Here is a 14,339-nt window from a genome sequence, read left to right on the forward strand (position 1 = left end):
TTATTATAGCCTGACAGTAATTTTGAGTTTTTAGTTTACCAGAAGTATTATTAAAGTAAATTTTCAGACACTGGGCTAAAGTATGAATGAAACAACGTACTTTAAAATGGTCCTGTCATTAAGTAAGAAATGCACCTGATGCTTTCATTTCTATTAAAATGCATTATATTTTGTGCACAAGTGAAATTTTAGCCTTATTTTCTTAAAATATCAATATTTCTTCCTGTACAAAGATAATAATATCCAAGTTCATACAAAAAGTGTTTGAACAGACATCACTCCTTGCTCAGCAAGAACCCATAAGAAAAAAATTCTAATATCATTCAAACTATCTAGTAAGTTTCTCTTAGCGGGGTACAGTCAAACCTTAGTTCTACACAAACATTCTGCTTGTGCTTCAATGCAATGAAGGGAGAAGCAGATTGTGTCAAAATTTAGACAGATATAGCAAGATTTTATAGAGACAGAGTGAGAGATATCACAGGAACAATGAAAGCTTGTAGAGGACAGAGTTGCCAGGAGTTAGTTTGCCAGCTACATGTCTAGACAATTGATGCCGTTTGGCATGATAGCTCACATTTAATACAATTTGTTTTTTTTTATTTATAAAGTCATTGTAATTCAATTTTGACACTTTCCACCACCCTGACATATCAGAAGAACTCCAAATAAGCCATTTACAGGAACAAAATTTATCACAGTTCCAAAATAAAATTGATTTTTCTTTGTATTTTGTTTGTATTTGTAATTTAGTCTGTAAAAAAATGAATCCTTTTAAGTTACTGAAAGCTTCACGTGCGATATTTCAATGATGTATCAATCAACATATCAATCGTATTCACTTCCCCCATGCCACCTATTTTAGCACATGGGTAGAAAGTACATAGAGATCAGGTAACATAGTAACAAAATAAGCCCAAAACAATCCATGCCAGTGTTTAAATTCCACAAGTGCTTTCCTAGTTTTTTCTTACTTAAATCTACTATTGGAACAATCAATTTGCTCCTCCTTCAGAAGACTGTCTCATTTCCATTAAATACATCTGCACTGTTTGCTTAAAAAACTCTCTATGCTAGCATGCTCCACATTTTACCACTCACTAGATAAAGAAGTTTCTTCTGAATGTTCTATTCAATTTTTTTTGGTGACTCCCGTATTACTGGCTTATAGTTATGCTCTCTCCCAACAACAGGAATATTTTTTTCTATATGCACTCTATCAAACTTTTCATGATTTGTTATGCCTTACTTGTGATATTAGGTGACCCCCCAGCCTTCCTTTTCAAGCATCAAAGAGACACAATCTGCCAATCTTTTCCTAGTATGTAAACCCATGCATTTGTCATTATACTTGTAAATCTTCTCTGCGCCTACTCCTGAGCCTTTTTTTCAATATATACCACAACCAGAACTGCATAAAGTGCAGTTTAGCCAAAGTTTGACGTAATGTTTTTTAATTCTTTCATGGGACATGAGCGTTTCTGGCAGTGGCAGTGTGTTATCTATCACCAACTGCCCTTAAAAAGGGACCAAAGAGACAGTGTTCTGAGGAAGGGTCACAGGAGCCGAAATGTTAACTCTGATTTTTTTTTCACAGAGGCTGCCAGACCTGCTGAGCTTTTCCTGCAACTTCTGTTTTTGCCCTTGAAGAGATATTGGTGAGCTCCCTTTTTGAATTGATGGAGTCCATCACAGGGCTGTTAGGGAGCTCTGTGATTTTGGTCCAGTTACAAGAGAAATTCAGGGAACAGCAATATAATTCCAGGATGAAATGGGGATTGGAGAGGAACATACAAATTATGGTGCTCAGAAATCTGCTTCCCTTATCCTTCTAGGCTGTTGGCAACCATCCTTTTAGAAGATGCTGGCAAAGAAGGCTTGGCAGCACATTATGGTACACACTGCTGCCACCACAGCATAGGTTAGTGAAGTGGATTAATGTCTTAGGTAGTGTGTGAAGCCCCAATCAAGGCAAGTGCTTTGTTTTGGATGATGCCAAATTTTGAGTGTTTTTGAAGCTGCACTCAACCAGGCAAGTAGAGATTATTCCATTACACTCCTGAGTTACGCTTTGGAAATGCTGGACAACCTTTGGAGTTGGGTGGCAAGTAATGCCCCACAGAACTCCTAGCTCTGATTCTCTCTTGTAGCCACTGTATTTATGTGGCTGACCCAGTTCAGTTTCTATGGTAACCATTAGGATTTTAATAGTCAATGATTCAATAATAAATGTGTCATTAAACTTCAAGGGGTGATGGTTGAATTCTCACTTGCTGAAGACGGTCAATGCCTGCTGCTATTGTTGCATGAATGTAATTTAGCAGGTATCAGCCCAAATTCGAATGTCATTCAGGAAACGCTGCATATGGATCTATTGATGAAGTATCTGAAGAACTGCAAATGGTAATGAACATTGGTGCATTCATCAACAAACATCTTCACTCTGATCTTATGGCAGGAAAGTCATTGAAGAATAGCTGAAGACGATTGGGCCAAGGACAAAATCCTGAGGAATTCCTGGGAATGACAGTGTTCGAGGAGTGGGAAAGTCAATGTTTTGACCTGAGACATTGACTTTCCTGCTCCTTGGATGCAGTCTGATCTGCTGTGCTTTTCCAGCTCCACAGTCTATACTTTAACCTCCAGCATCTGCAGTCCTTACTGTCTTCTGAGGATATGATTGATTAACAACCCAACCACCTTTAATTGCACTAAATATGCCCCCAGCCATGGAAAAGCTTTCTCCCTTATATCCATTGGCTCCAGTCTTGCTACAATACTCAGTCAAATGCTAAACCTCGTGGCTTCATCTCAACACAGATAAAAGATCTGAACTCAAGGTGACAGTGACTGACCATGACTAGTTAGAGTCCCGAAAATCAGAATCCTGCTCCAAACCAGCCTCAAACCTATTGCCTCCCAGCTTTAACTAAGATGGGCAGGTGGATGAATGACCAACCCTTTCCAATATGTTAGCACCTTAAATATGACCATAAAGCATAAGCTTCACTCTTCCAATATTTTAAACATGAGCCATGGAAAATCAGGTTTCCTGATGAGAGCTGTGGATCAAGGATCTTGGTTCCCTCAATCTTCAGGAACTCTTAGCACAAAGCACCTCTTTTGGTGTTCCACACTGAGGCCTGGTGTGATAACACTTCTCAGTGTCCCTTCCCACGTCTCATGTAAATATGTTCACCGATTAACCATCACCACAATCAGATTGCAAAAATAAAACTTGTGGTCTATCAATCCGCGTTCCACTCTGGAACCTGACTTTTCTAGTATCAGCTGGGATCACAGCAGTGTTATCTAATGTAGAAATTGATGCTATGCTTTTGGATAAGGTTGTCAAGGGATAATGTAGATGAGAATTGGGGGTAAGCCTTCCACATGTGACACCAAATGTAATGGTGCAGGTGTGGGAAGAGAACCAATTGCAGATGATTATCTATCCACAAGTAAACAGGAATGGATCAAGGCAAGCATAATTCCATGCAACCCATCAACAGGAGAAAAGACTGGAGAAGAATTATGAGTCAACATTGAATGCTTATAAACAAGTAGAGAAATTATACGAGATAATGGCCAGAGATCACATTTGTAAATATGGCAAGAGCAGGTTCAATACTGCTGCAAGAGTGGACTTGTGAATACAGGAATTCAAGGAAGACATTCAGGGAAGGGGATAGATTTGTGAGGATACAACAATGTTCAAAAGCTGCATAGAAAGGAGATTGGAGATGACATTCAATATAAATAAATAGATACGTACATCCAAATTATTTGATGTGAATCAGATTTTAGCCAGCATATCTGCTTCCTGTTATCAATCTAACTCATAGTTCCAATCTATATACTTGCATATAATATGTCAGAGTTACAGGCAAAAGTCAAATATTCTACCAAATATTTCTAAGTCTGATCTCAGATAACTAGAGAAACATATATTTCAATATTAAATACAATGGCTATCAAGCCGCATGACTTTTTAATGCCATGGTACAAACCATGGGAATCTTGTAACTGGGAGATGAGCAAAGTGGAACAATTTAGAAACCAAGACAAAACAATAAACCAAGATTCATTATAGTGGCACCCTACAGTTGGATAAAACAATGGTTTGGTCATGGCGATCCTCTCTTAAGTATTGCCGCCCATTACTTGGGAACCCTATTTAGCGTGACAGTCTCTGCTTCATTTGTTGCAGAGGAAATCAGTGGGATAAGAAGATTCATGATTTAATGCTTTCTATTTTTTCTGGGTTCTCTTTACAGAAAGCAGATTTTTCTTTTGTATTCCCTTCCAGACCCACTTCCAGTAACCTTGTATACAGTCAAGCTCCATCTGCAACCTTTTTCTGGTTGTCTGCATTAACATACTCCTCCTTCATGTATTGATAGCCCCTAAGGCAGTGGTATAGATGGTCACATAGTCATGACCCAGTGGCCAGGTCATGGTGCAAAAAGTCCTTGAGTATTCAGCTATCACATATTCAATGATTGTAGCAAATACAGCACAGATGTTGTTGGGTTAGCAATTAATGGATCCAGGTGGCACTAGCATTATCTAGGAATTTGACTTAAAATGTTATCTTCCACAGAGAGTAGTGGAGGCTGAGTCATTGAATATATACAATGTTCAATTCAAAATTTTAAATCTGAGAGGCGGAAAAGGTGGAATTAAGGTCACAAACAAATCAGCTATGATTTTATTGACTGGCAGAGAGGGCTCTAAAAGCCAAATGGCTTACTTCTGCTCCTATTTATGTTGTTCTGTCCTGTCCTGTCAAGAGGCACCAAAGTTATATCTAAGCCTGTGAAAGAAAACCTGTTGAGCCTTTTCTTCTACCTAGCATATCTGTCCAGATAGAAAGCTGTTCAGCCTTGCTCGTCCAGGATTCAAGACAAAGGTATGGCAAGCACAAATCAGAAAGTTGCTTGACACTAATCAAGTTATCTTAACATTCCATACAGAGGAGCATCTTCAAAAACAAACAGAAACAGCAGGGATACAAGACCGCAAAATTGCTATGCTCAGATAATTGGTAGCAGTAGGCAAAAATGGCGCAGCAACTGAAAAATAGAGTTGTGGTGGTACAGAACAGATGACTAGATTGCTAAATTGAGAGGCTCTGTTTGTAATGCAGTTAGTGGTAGTTAAGAACCAGAGCAAAAGCCTCATTCAGGCCTTCAGACTATTCCAAATAGTTTATTTATTAGATTAGATTTTTTAATTAGATTCCCTACAGTGTGGAAACAGGCCCTTCAGCGCAACAAGTCCACACCACCCCTTGAAGCATCCCATCTCGACTCATCCCCCTATAGCCCACACACCCCTGAACACTACGGGCAATTTAGTATGGCCGATCCACCTAGCCTGCACATCTTTGGACTGTGGGAGGAAACCGGAGCACCCGGAGGAAACCCACGCAGACACGGGGAGAATGTGCAAACTCCACACACACAGTCAGCTGAGGCTGGAATCGAACCTGGGTCCCTGGCGCTGTGAGGCTGCAGCGCTAACCACTGAGTCACCATGCCACCCAAAATAAGCTCAAACATTTAGAGCAAAGAAGATGGCTTTTGTTTAAAAAAAAGCATCAATTTTAACTGTTTACCGGCATGAAAGTACAGTTATTTGGGCAAGGGAAACATCCTGGTGCCTCCCCCCACCCCTCCGGTGACACATGGATCAAATTCTGCTCAACAGCATGCAACTCATGCACTAGAGAGTGTAAAAAGTTCACCAAAGCAAACCCAACTGTAAACATCAGAACTTATAATTAAAAAAAACTAACAAAGAAGTAGCAAAGGTGACAGCAGGATTATTACGATAGCTGCTGCGGTCTTGTGTTAAAATATCATCTTTTAAACCTTACATGTGCATGTATTTCCCATCTTCAGTACTTACATTCTCCTGAATATTGTAAAGTATTTGTATATTTTTTTAGACACCGTAAACTCTGAAGTCTATTTATAATGGAAGGAGTGTATAGAAACTTGTTAAGTGATTATACTTTCCTGCTAGTGATAGCTCCCATTCCCAGTCCCAGATAAAGTTTCTGGTTCCTGAACTGCAGTAATTTTCCTTGTAACTTATTGGTAATTTACAAATTAAAGCTCTTTATATAGAAAAAAATAAGTAGGAACCATTCCTGGGTACTAGTAAGGTAGGCCTTTCTTGTCTGTGATATCTGGGAAGGTGGTGGTGGACCTTCATACTGCAATTATTCTTTTCAATAGTTTGATACAACTTAGTGGCTTGGTGAGAATAGCTGTAACCAACCATGTTTCCACAAGGATAAGGATGTATCCATAATCTGACTGCAGCATAGTTACTTTTACTCACCCAGTAACCTAAACACTTGACTAGCATAGTTGATTCACATCTGCATTCCCCAAACGAAACAGTCCTTTATTATATTTCTATGAGATCTGAAAAAAACACAATTAGATGAGCAAGCTTCCTCAATAACAAAATGGGATAGGAACAGGAATTGGCCAATTAGCCCATCCAGTATATTTTTTAAGGTGAGGGGAGAAAGATTTAAAAAGTACAAAGGGCAATTTTTTTTTTTAAACAGTGAGTAGATGGTATGTGGAATGAACTGCCAGAGGAAGTGGTGGATACTGGTACAGTTAGAACATTTAAAAGACATTTGGGAAGTACATGAATAGGAAAGTTTTAGATGGATATGGGCCAAACACAGCCAGATGGGACTAGTTTAGTTTGGGAACATGGTCAGTGTGGACTAGTTGGGCTGGAGGGTCTGTTACCGTGTTGATACGACTCTATTACTCTAAGCTTGTTCCAACATTCAATACAATTATGGCTGATTGAACACCAATGCTTTTCACTCATCCCATCCTCATAACTCCATATGTCACTGGTAATCTTACATCTATCAATCTCTATGTTAAACAGGCTCAAAGACAAAGTCTCTGGCTTGCTACAGTGTTCCAGTGAAGCCCAGCGCAAGCTGGAGAAACAACACCTCATTTTCCACTTGAGGACCCTACAGCCCTCCGGACTCAATACTGAGTTCAATAACTTTAGGACCTAAACTCGCCCATGTCCCAGCCCCCCACCCCACACACCAGGCCTTGTTATCACATAGCCTGCCATTACACACCCCCCCCGTTGTTAGTCACTAACAGTCCCTATTAACAACTACTCACGCTCTCCGCCTGATCGTTAGCAACTCCTTTGTCTATCCAACTGTCTTTCTCTCTCTCTTCGGGATCTATCCTATCGTTTACTCCCTACCCCACCCAGCTCCCTATTTTCTGCATATAAACTGACGTTTTCCCAGCCACCGTCAGTTCTAAGGAAGGGTCAACGGACCCGAAACATTAACTCTGTTTTCTCCTCCACAGGTACTGCCAGACCTGCTGAGCTTTTCCAGCAACTTTGTTTTTGTTCCTCAAAGACTGAGCCTTCACTGCCTCATGGTAGAGAATTCTAAAGGTTCACAACCTGGAGAAAATGCAACTAATTTCGTCTCGGATGTAAGTGGCATTCCCCTTATTATTAAATTGTGCTCCCTGGTTGAAGACTCCCTAACTGGGGCAACATTTTATTTGCACTGACCCTATCTATCCTTTTAATTGTATTGGCCATTTCAATGAGATCACCTCTTATTCTTCAAAGCTCTAGAGAATACAGTACCATTTTGCTCAATCTCTTCATAGGTCATCTCAAAAAGTGCTCTGAAGAAGCTTCACCGGACCTGAAACATTATCCCTGCTTTCTCTCTACAGATGCTACCACACCTGCTAAGCTTTTCCGAAAACATGTTCTAGGCAAACAGGTTTGGATCTCACCATGAGACATGATAACATGCAAATTCAATTTTTAACAAACTAGATTTGAAAACTAGTCAAACAGCTCTTTGTTTTAATACATTCACAGGACATGGACATCACTGATTGGGCCAGCATTTATTACCTATGCCTAGTTGTAGATTTTGATCCGCTGATGGAACAGTGATATATTTCAAAGTCAGGGTTACAAGTAGCTTGGAAGGGGACCTTGAAAATTTCTAGACGGTAGTGTCATTAGTGCTATTTTGGGCTTGACTAGTCTTTGAGACAGCTCATCTCCAATAATATCACCAGATTCAAAACATTAATTCTATTTCTCCCCACAGATGCTGCCAGACCTGCTGATTTTCTCCAGCATTCTCCATATTTGTTCTACATTTCCAGCACTGCTGTATGTTGCTTTTATTGTTGCATTAATAAGGAGGATTTTGCAGAGCTGTCAAGGCTGTGTTTACCACTTTTGCCTCTGGTACCTTAGTTCATGCCAGGTGGGTCTGTCTGGTTTCATTGTTTTCTTGAGACTTTCTGGTGATTGTTGCAAATGAATCTCATACTAGGCCATTTCAGAGGTCAATTAAAAGTCAATCACATTTCTGTCAGTTACATGTAGGCCAAACCTAAAGTTTCCCTAAGTAATATTAGTGAAACAGATGGGTTTTTATGACAATTGTCACTATTTTCATGGTCATCACTAGACTTTTAGTTCCAGATTTTTATTGAATTTAAATTTCACCACCTGCCACGGTGGTATTTAAACCCAGATTCTCAGTTATTGCTTGAATTTCTGGATTCCTAGTCTAGCGAAATTACACGAGATCATTGTCTCCCCTTAATATAATCATTGTTGTTTGCTATAAACAAACATCTGATTTAATGACACCTTTAGGAAAGGAAATTTGATTGTCCTCATCTTCATGTGACTCCAGGCTCAGAAATACACTTTAATATTAAATTTCTCTGAAATGGCTTGCAAAATCACATAGTTGTAGCAAACCACCACAAAATCTACTGAAAGGAATGAAACCAGAAAGAACATTCAGGAAAGGCCTTCGTGCAAGAAAAACAACAGCAAATGCAGTCCTGTCAACCATGTCCCACAGACTAATCAAGCTGCAACCTGATAATGTACTGATAAAACATCTTTATTTTTTTTCAATTTTATCAGTCACCATTTTCTTGTGTCTACTCTTTGCATTTCTAACTTCTTTCTTCAATTCACCAGTGTACTTTCTAAACTCCTCTAAGCCTTCTAAAAGCGCTTTTCTTAGACTTTTATGCGCTTTAGTTTTTAGCATTATCTCACCTTCTATGCTTTTGGATACCCAGAGGATCTAGACTTGGCAGTTCCATCATTTTTATGTGTTTTACATCATGTACTTTACAGACACAAGTCTACATTGTGCCTGTAAAATCTCACAAGCGCACAACCTATAATACTAAGAATACTTTGGAAGAAGGGTCTAGGCCTGAAATGGCAGCCTTCCTGCTCAGCCTGCTGTGTTCATCCAGCTCCACACCTTGTTACCTGTAATACTTTCAAGGATAAAGGTAGCAGATGCGGGGGAATGTAAGTCCCACTCCTAGCCACAAATGATCTTGACTTGGAGTGATAATTGTTCTTTTTCTTCACAGTTGCCATATCAAAATTAAGAAAGTCTCTTTCTAATAGCACTACTGCTATCCTTGTACCCTAATGATTGCAGCAGCTCAAGAAGGTAGTTCAACACCACTTCTCCATTTAAAAATGCACAATAAATGCCGACCTAGCCAGCAATGCATGCTTCCCAGAAACAATTTTTAAAAACACTCTGGACTTCAACTTCTATACTTTTGCAAAGAAGCCCTCTCCAACAATGTGTTATAATCCTTTCTGTAGCTGTTCTGATTGTTTATGTGAATCATTTTGTTTCCTGGTTGTTTGAAGTCTGAAACAAGTGGAAGAAATGCAGCTGGTGTGAACATTTAGAACATACTACAAAACAAAGCAATCTGCATTTCTTCAACTGATTGTTTGATTAGGTTGAAATAAACTACACAACCTCCATACTCTGTGCAACCCAGAACTGAACATTAAATCACAAATCACAACCGGCCCAAAGCTTCCTACTTCTAATCTGACATTTCCCAGGTCTAACCCTATCTTTTCACATGAAATAGTTACAATGCTTACTCTTTACTTCATCACTTCAGCCTCCACTTTGCCCAATTATTTTCCTGGCATCCTAATCTCCACAAGCCCTAAATTATTCAAAATCTTACTTCTCATTTCATTTCCCACACACTACAACACAGGAACTGGCACTTTGGCCCACCAAGCCTGCACCAATCCTAACCCTTATTTAGCCCCGATACCTATTGCCCATAGGTGGTTTCCATCCCTTTGTTCTTGTCCTGTTGATGCGTCTATCAAGATGTACCTTAAACAATGCTAACGTACCTGCTTCCACCAACTCTACTGGCGGCATGTTGCAAGCATCCACCATCCTCTGTGTGAAAAATGTTCTCTGCACATCTCCCAAAAACTTTCCTCCTACCACTTTGAACCTTTGCTCTCATGTAGATGACCTTTCCACCCTATCTCTGCCTCTCAATTTTGAGACCCCCATCATGTTGCCCCCTCAGTCTCCCGTCTTTCCGGAGAAAATAATCCAAGTTTACCCAATCTCTCCTCATAACTAAAATCCTCCAGACCAGGCAACATTCTGGTAAACCTTCTCTACAAACTCTCCAAAGCATCCAAGTCCTTCTGGTAGTGTGCTGACCAAAACTGCACACAATATTCCAAATGTGGCCTAACCAAAGTTTTATTCTGTTATTCCATAAATTGCCAACATTTTTTATTCAATGAAGGCAAGCGTGCTGTATGCCTTTTTGACCACCTTATCCACCTGTGTTGCCACTTTCAGGCATCTGTGGACCCATACACCCAGATCCATCTGTATGTTAATGCTCTAAGGGTTCTGCCATCCATTGTATAATCTGCACCTGAATTTGATCTTCCAAATTGCATCATCTCACATTTGTGGATTAAGCTTCATCTGCCATTTCTCTGCCCAAATCTGCAATCTATCTATATCCCGCTGGAACCTTTGACAATCCTCTTCACTATCTGCAACTCCATTAATTTTGCGGTCATCCACAAACTTACGAATCAGACCACATACATTTTTCTCTCTACCATTTATGTATATTACAAACAACAAAGGCTCCAGCATAGATCCCTGCAGAGCACCACTAGTTACTAATCTCTACTTAGAAAAGTACTCTTTCACTGCTACTCTTTGTCTTTTATGACCAAGCTAGTTTTGTATCCATCTAGCTAGCTAATCTCAATCCCATGAGATTCTACGTTTTGTACTAGCCTGCCATGAGGTACCTTATCAAATGCCTTCCTAAATCATGTAGACAACATCCATTGCCCTTCCCTCATCAATTATTCTTGTCAGCTCCTCAAAAATCTAAATCAAGTTGATGAGACAACATGACCTCGCCCACACAAAACTATGCTGCCTATCATTAACAAATCCACTTGCTTCCAAATGTGAATCAATCCTGTCTCTCAGTATCTTCTCCAGCTTCTACAAGACTCACCAGTTTGTAATTATCTGGATTATCTCTGTTTCCTTGAACAGAGGAACAATATTGGCCATTCTCCAGGCCTCTGAAGCAGTGCCTGAGGCCAAAGAAGACACAAAGATCTCTGTGAAGGCCCCAGTTATTTCCTCCCTTATATCCCACAGTATCCTGGGATAGGTCATATCAGCCCCGGGACTTGTCTACCTTAATGCATTTCAAGACACCCGACAAATATTCCTTCATTATACTGACTTGCCCAACAGTGTTCAAATACCTTTCCCTAACCTCAACATCCCGCATGCCCCTCTCTTTGGTGAATACCAATGCAAAGTACTCATTAAGGATCTCAGTCATTTTCTTTGGATCCAAACATAACTTCCCTCCTTTAGCCTTGAATGATCTATGTTTTCCCTAGCTACCCTCTTGCTGCTAATATATGTATAAAGTGCCTCTTTAACACTGCTGGCTAAGGACATTTCATAGCTCCTTTTAGCCCTCCTAGCTCCCTGTTTGAACTCCTTCCTACTTTCTCTATATTCTTCTCTAATCAACTGATCTTTGGAAGACTCCCACGTCGGATGTAGACTTAGGTTCAAACCGCCACTCCCAATCCACATTCTCCAACTCTTGCAGTTATAGCTGGCCTTCCCCCAATTTAACACCTTTATCCAGGGTCCACTCTCGGCTTCATCCATAAGTATCCAAAAAATGTATGGAATTATGGTCAATAGTCCCAAAATGCTTCCCCACCGAAACACTGATCACCCGGCCAGGCTAATTTCCCAACCAAGTCCAGTATTGCCACTTCTCTCACTGGACTATCCATGTACGTTTCAAAAAAACCCTCCTAGACACATCTAACAAATTGCTAACTATCCAAAGCACTAAGGGAATGCCAGTCAATATGGGGCAAGTTAAAATCACCCAACACAACAACCTTGTTATTTTCACACTTTTTCAGAATCTGACTACATATCTCTCTCTCTATCTCCCACTGGCAGCTCAGTGGTCTATAGTGCAATCCCAGCATTGCAAATGCACCCGTCCTATTCCTGAGTCTACCCATAATGCATTGCTGCAAGATCCCTCCAGGGTGTCCCCCCTCAACACAGCTGGGATATGCTCTCTAACCAGTAATGCAACTCCCCCATCTCTTTTGTTTCCTCCTCTGTCTCATCTAAAACATCGCTATTCTAGAACATCAAGATGCCAATCCTGTTCCTCTTTCAATCATGTCTATGTGATAGCAGCATCATAACTGCACACACTAATCCAGTCTCTAAGTTCTTACCTGTTATACTTGTTGTATCGAAACCAAGACAGTCCAAGTGTTCAGTTCCACCATCCTGAACCTCACCCTGAATGTTCTTTCTCTTAGCTATATTGGCATCAGTCTCAAGCTCATCTCCACTCTCTAGACTTCCTGACCTGCTGCTCTGATTCCCACCATGCCCCCACCACACTACTTTAAACCCTCCCAAGTAGCACTCTCCAATGTCCCCATGTCTGTGTGGATTTCCTCTGGGTACTCCAGTTTCCTCCCACAGTCCAAAGATGTGTAGGTTAGGTGGATTGGTCATGCCCACAGTGTTCAGGGCTGTGCAGCTTAGGTGGGTTGTAGGGGGATGGGTTGGGGTCTGGATGGGATGCTCCAAGGGTTGGTGTGCACTTGTTGGGCCGAAGGGCCTGTTTCCACACATTAAGGATTCTATGATGATGATATTGGTGCCCCTCCAGTTTAGACAGAACTCGACCTTCTTGTATAGGTCCCAACTTTCCTGGAACACATCCTATTGATCCGCATATCTAAAGTCCTACCGACCACACCAGCTTTTTAGCCATGTGTTTAATTGTACTCTGTCTCTGTTCCTGGCCTCAGTAGTACATGGCATGAAGTAATCCTGAGATTACTACACTAGCAGTCTTGCTTTTTAGTTTACTACCTAACTCCTTGAATTGTCATTCGGCACCTTGTCACTCTCCTACCTATGTCATTTGTCACAATATGGACAATTATTTCTATCTGTTTCAGAATGCCCTGTACTCACTCAAGAGTCATCCATGACCCTGGCAGCAAGGAGGCAACAGACCATCCCAGAGCTCCTCTTGCAGCCACAGAAGTGCCTACCCATGCCCAATTCTCGAATCTCTAAGTACTACTGATATACATCACTTGGTCCCTCCCCTCTGTACAGCAGGTCCATTTGTGGTGCCACTACTCTGGGGGCTTACATTATCTGATGCGCCACCCCTGTCATCAGTAAACCAAAATGGACTTCTTGCTTGACAGGGAGGCAGCTGCAGGGGACTCCTGCGCTGACTGACTGTCCTTTGTAATGGTCACCCTATACCTTAGGTATGACTATGTTTCTGTAACTTCTATCTGTGATGCTCTCCACCATTTGTGTGCTTCTTGAGCTTCCAACTGCTGCTCAAGCTGATCCATTCGTTCAGCGAGCAGCAGGAGCTGGGTATACTTCCTGATGTAATCATCAGGGATGTTCTCCATGTCCATAATTGACCATACCTTGTTGGCGTAACACAAACCCCCAACTGACATGACTAACCCTCTACTGGCTGTTAGTTTACAAGTTAACTTTTAATTAGCAATGTAAAAATTACAGTTATTACTTCCTAACAAGTAACTCACCCCTCCACCAACTTACTCACTATCGGAACTCCCAGTACCAACCAGAAGATGAACTAAATGTACCAATCCTTTAGAAAGACTGAGGCACATTTACTTTGCACTGCAGTGAGATTTCTTCACCTGTAGCACTATGAGAATGAATGGGTTAACACAAACTAGCAGGTGACCAATCAAAAACCTTGCTTCCTTTTCCCCCTGTGATGCTAGCAGGATGTTTCCCTGGAATGGGTGAATGCTGCCTCCTCCTGAAACGAATGTGCCTGAACCAAAACTAGACAGCCCTGTGA

The 14,339-nt window shown here is 40.8% G+C and overlaps 1 protein-coding gene across 12 annotated transcripts in view; it reads right to left on the reverse strand.

Moving 5' to 3' along the window:
* Window positions 1–14,339, reverse strand: part of akt3a (v-akt murine thymoma viral oncogene homolog 3a) — a 397,520-nt gene that overhangs the window by 29,804 nt on the left and 353,377 nt on the right. The gene's annotated exons all lie outside the window — the stretch shown is intronic.

Source organism: Stegostoma tigrinum, chromosome 9 (genome assembly GCF_030684315.1).
Source record: "Stegostoma tigrinum isolate sSteTig4 chromosome 9, sSteTig4.hap1, whole genome shotgun sequence".
NCBI classification, from domain to species: Eukaryota; Metazoa; Chordata; class Chondrichthyes; order Orectolobiformes; family Stegostomatidae; genus Stegostoma; species Stegostoma tigrinum.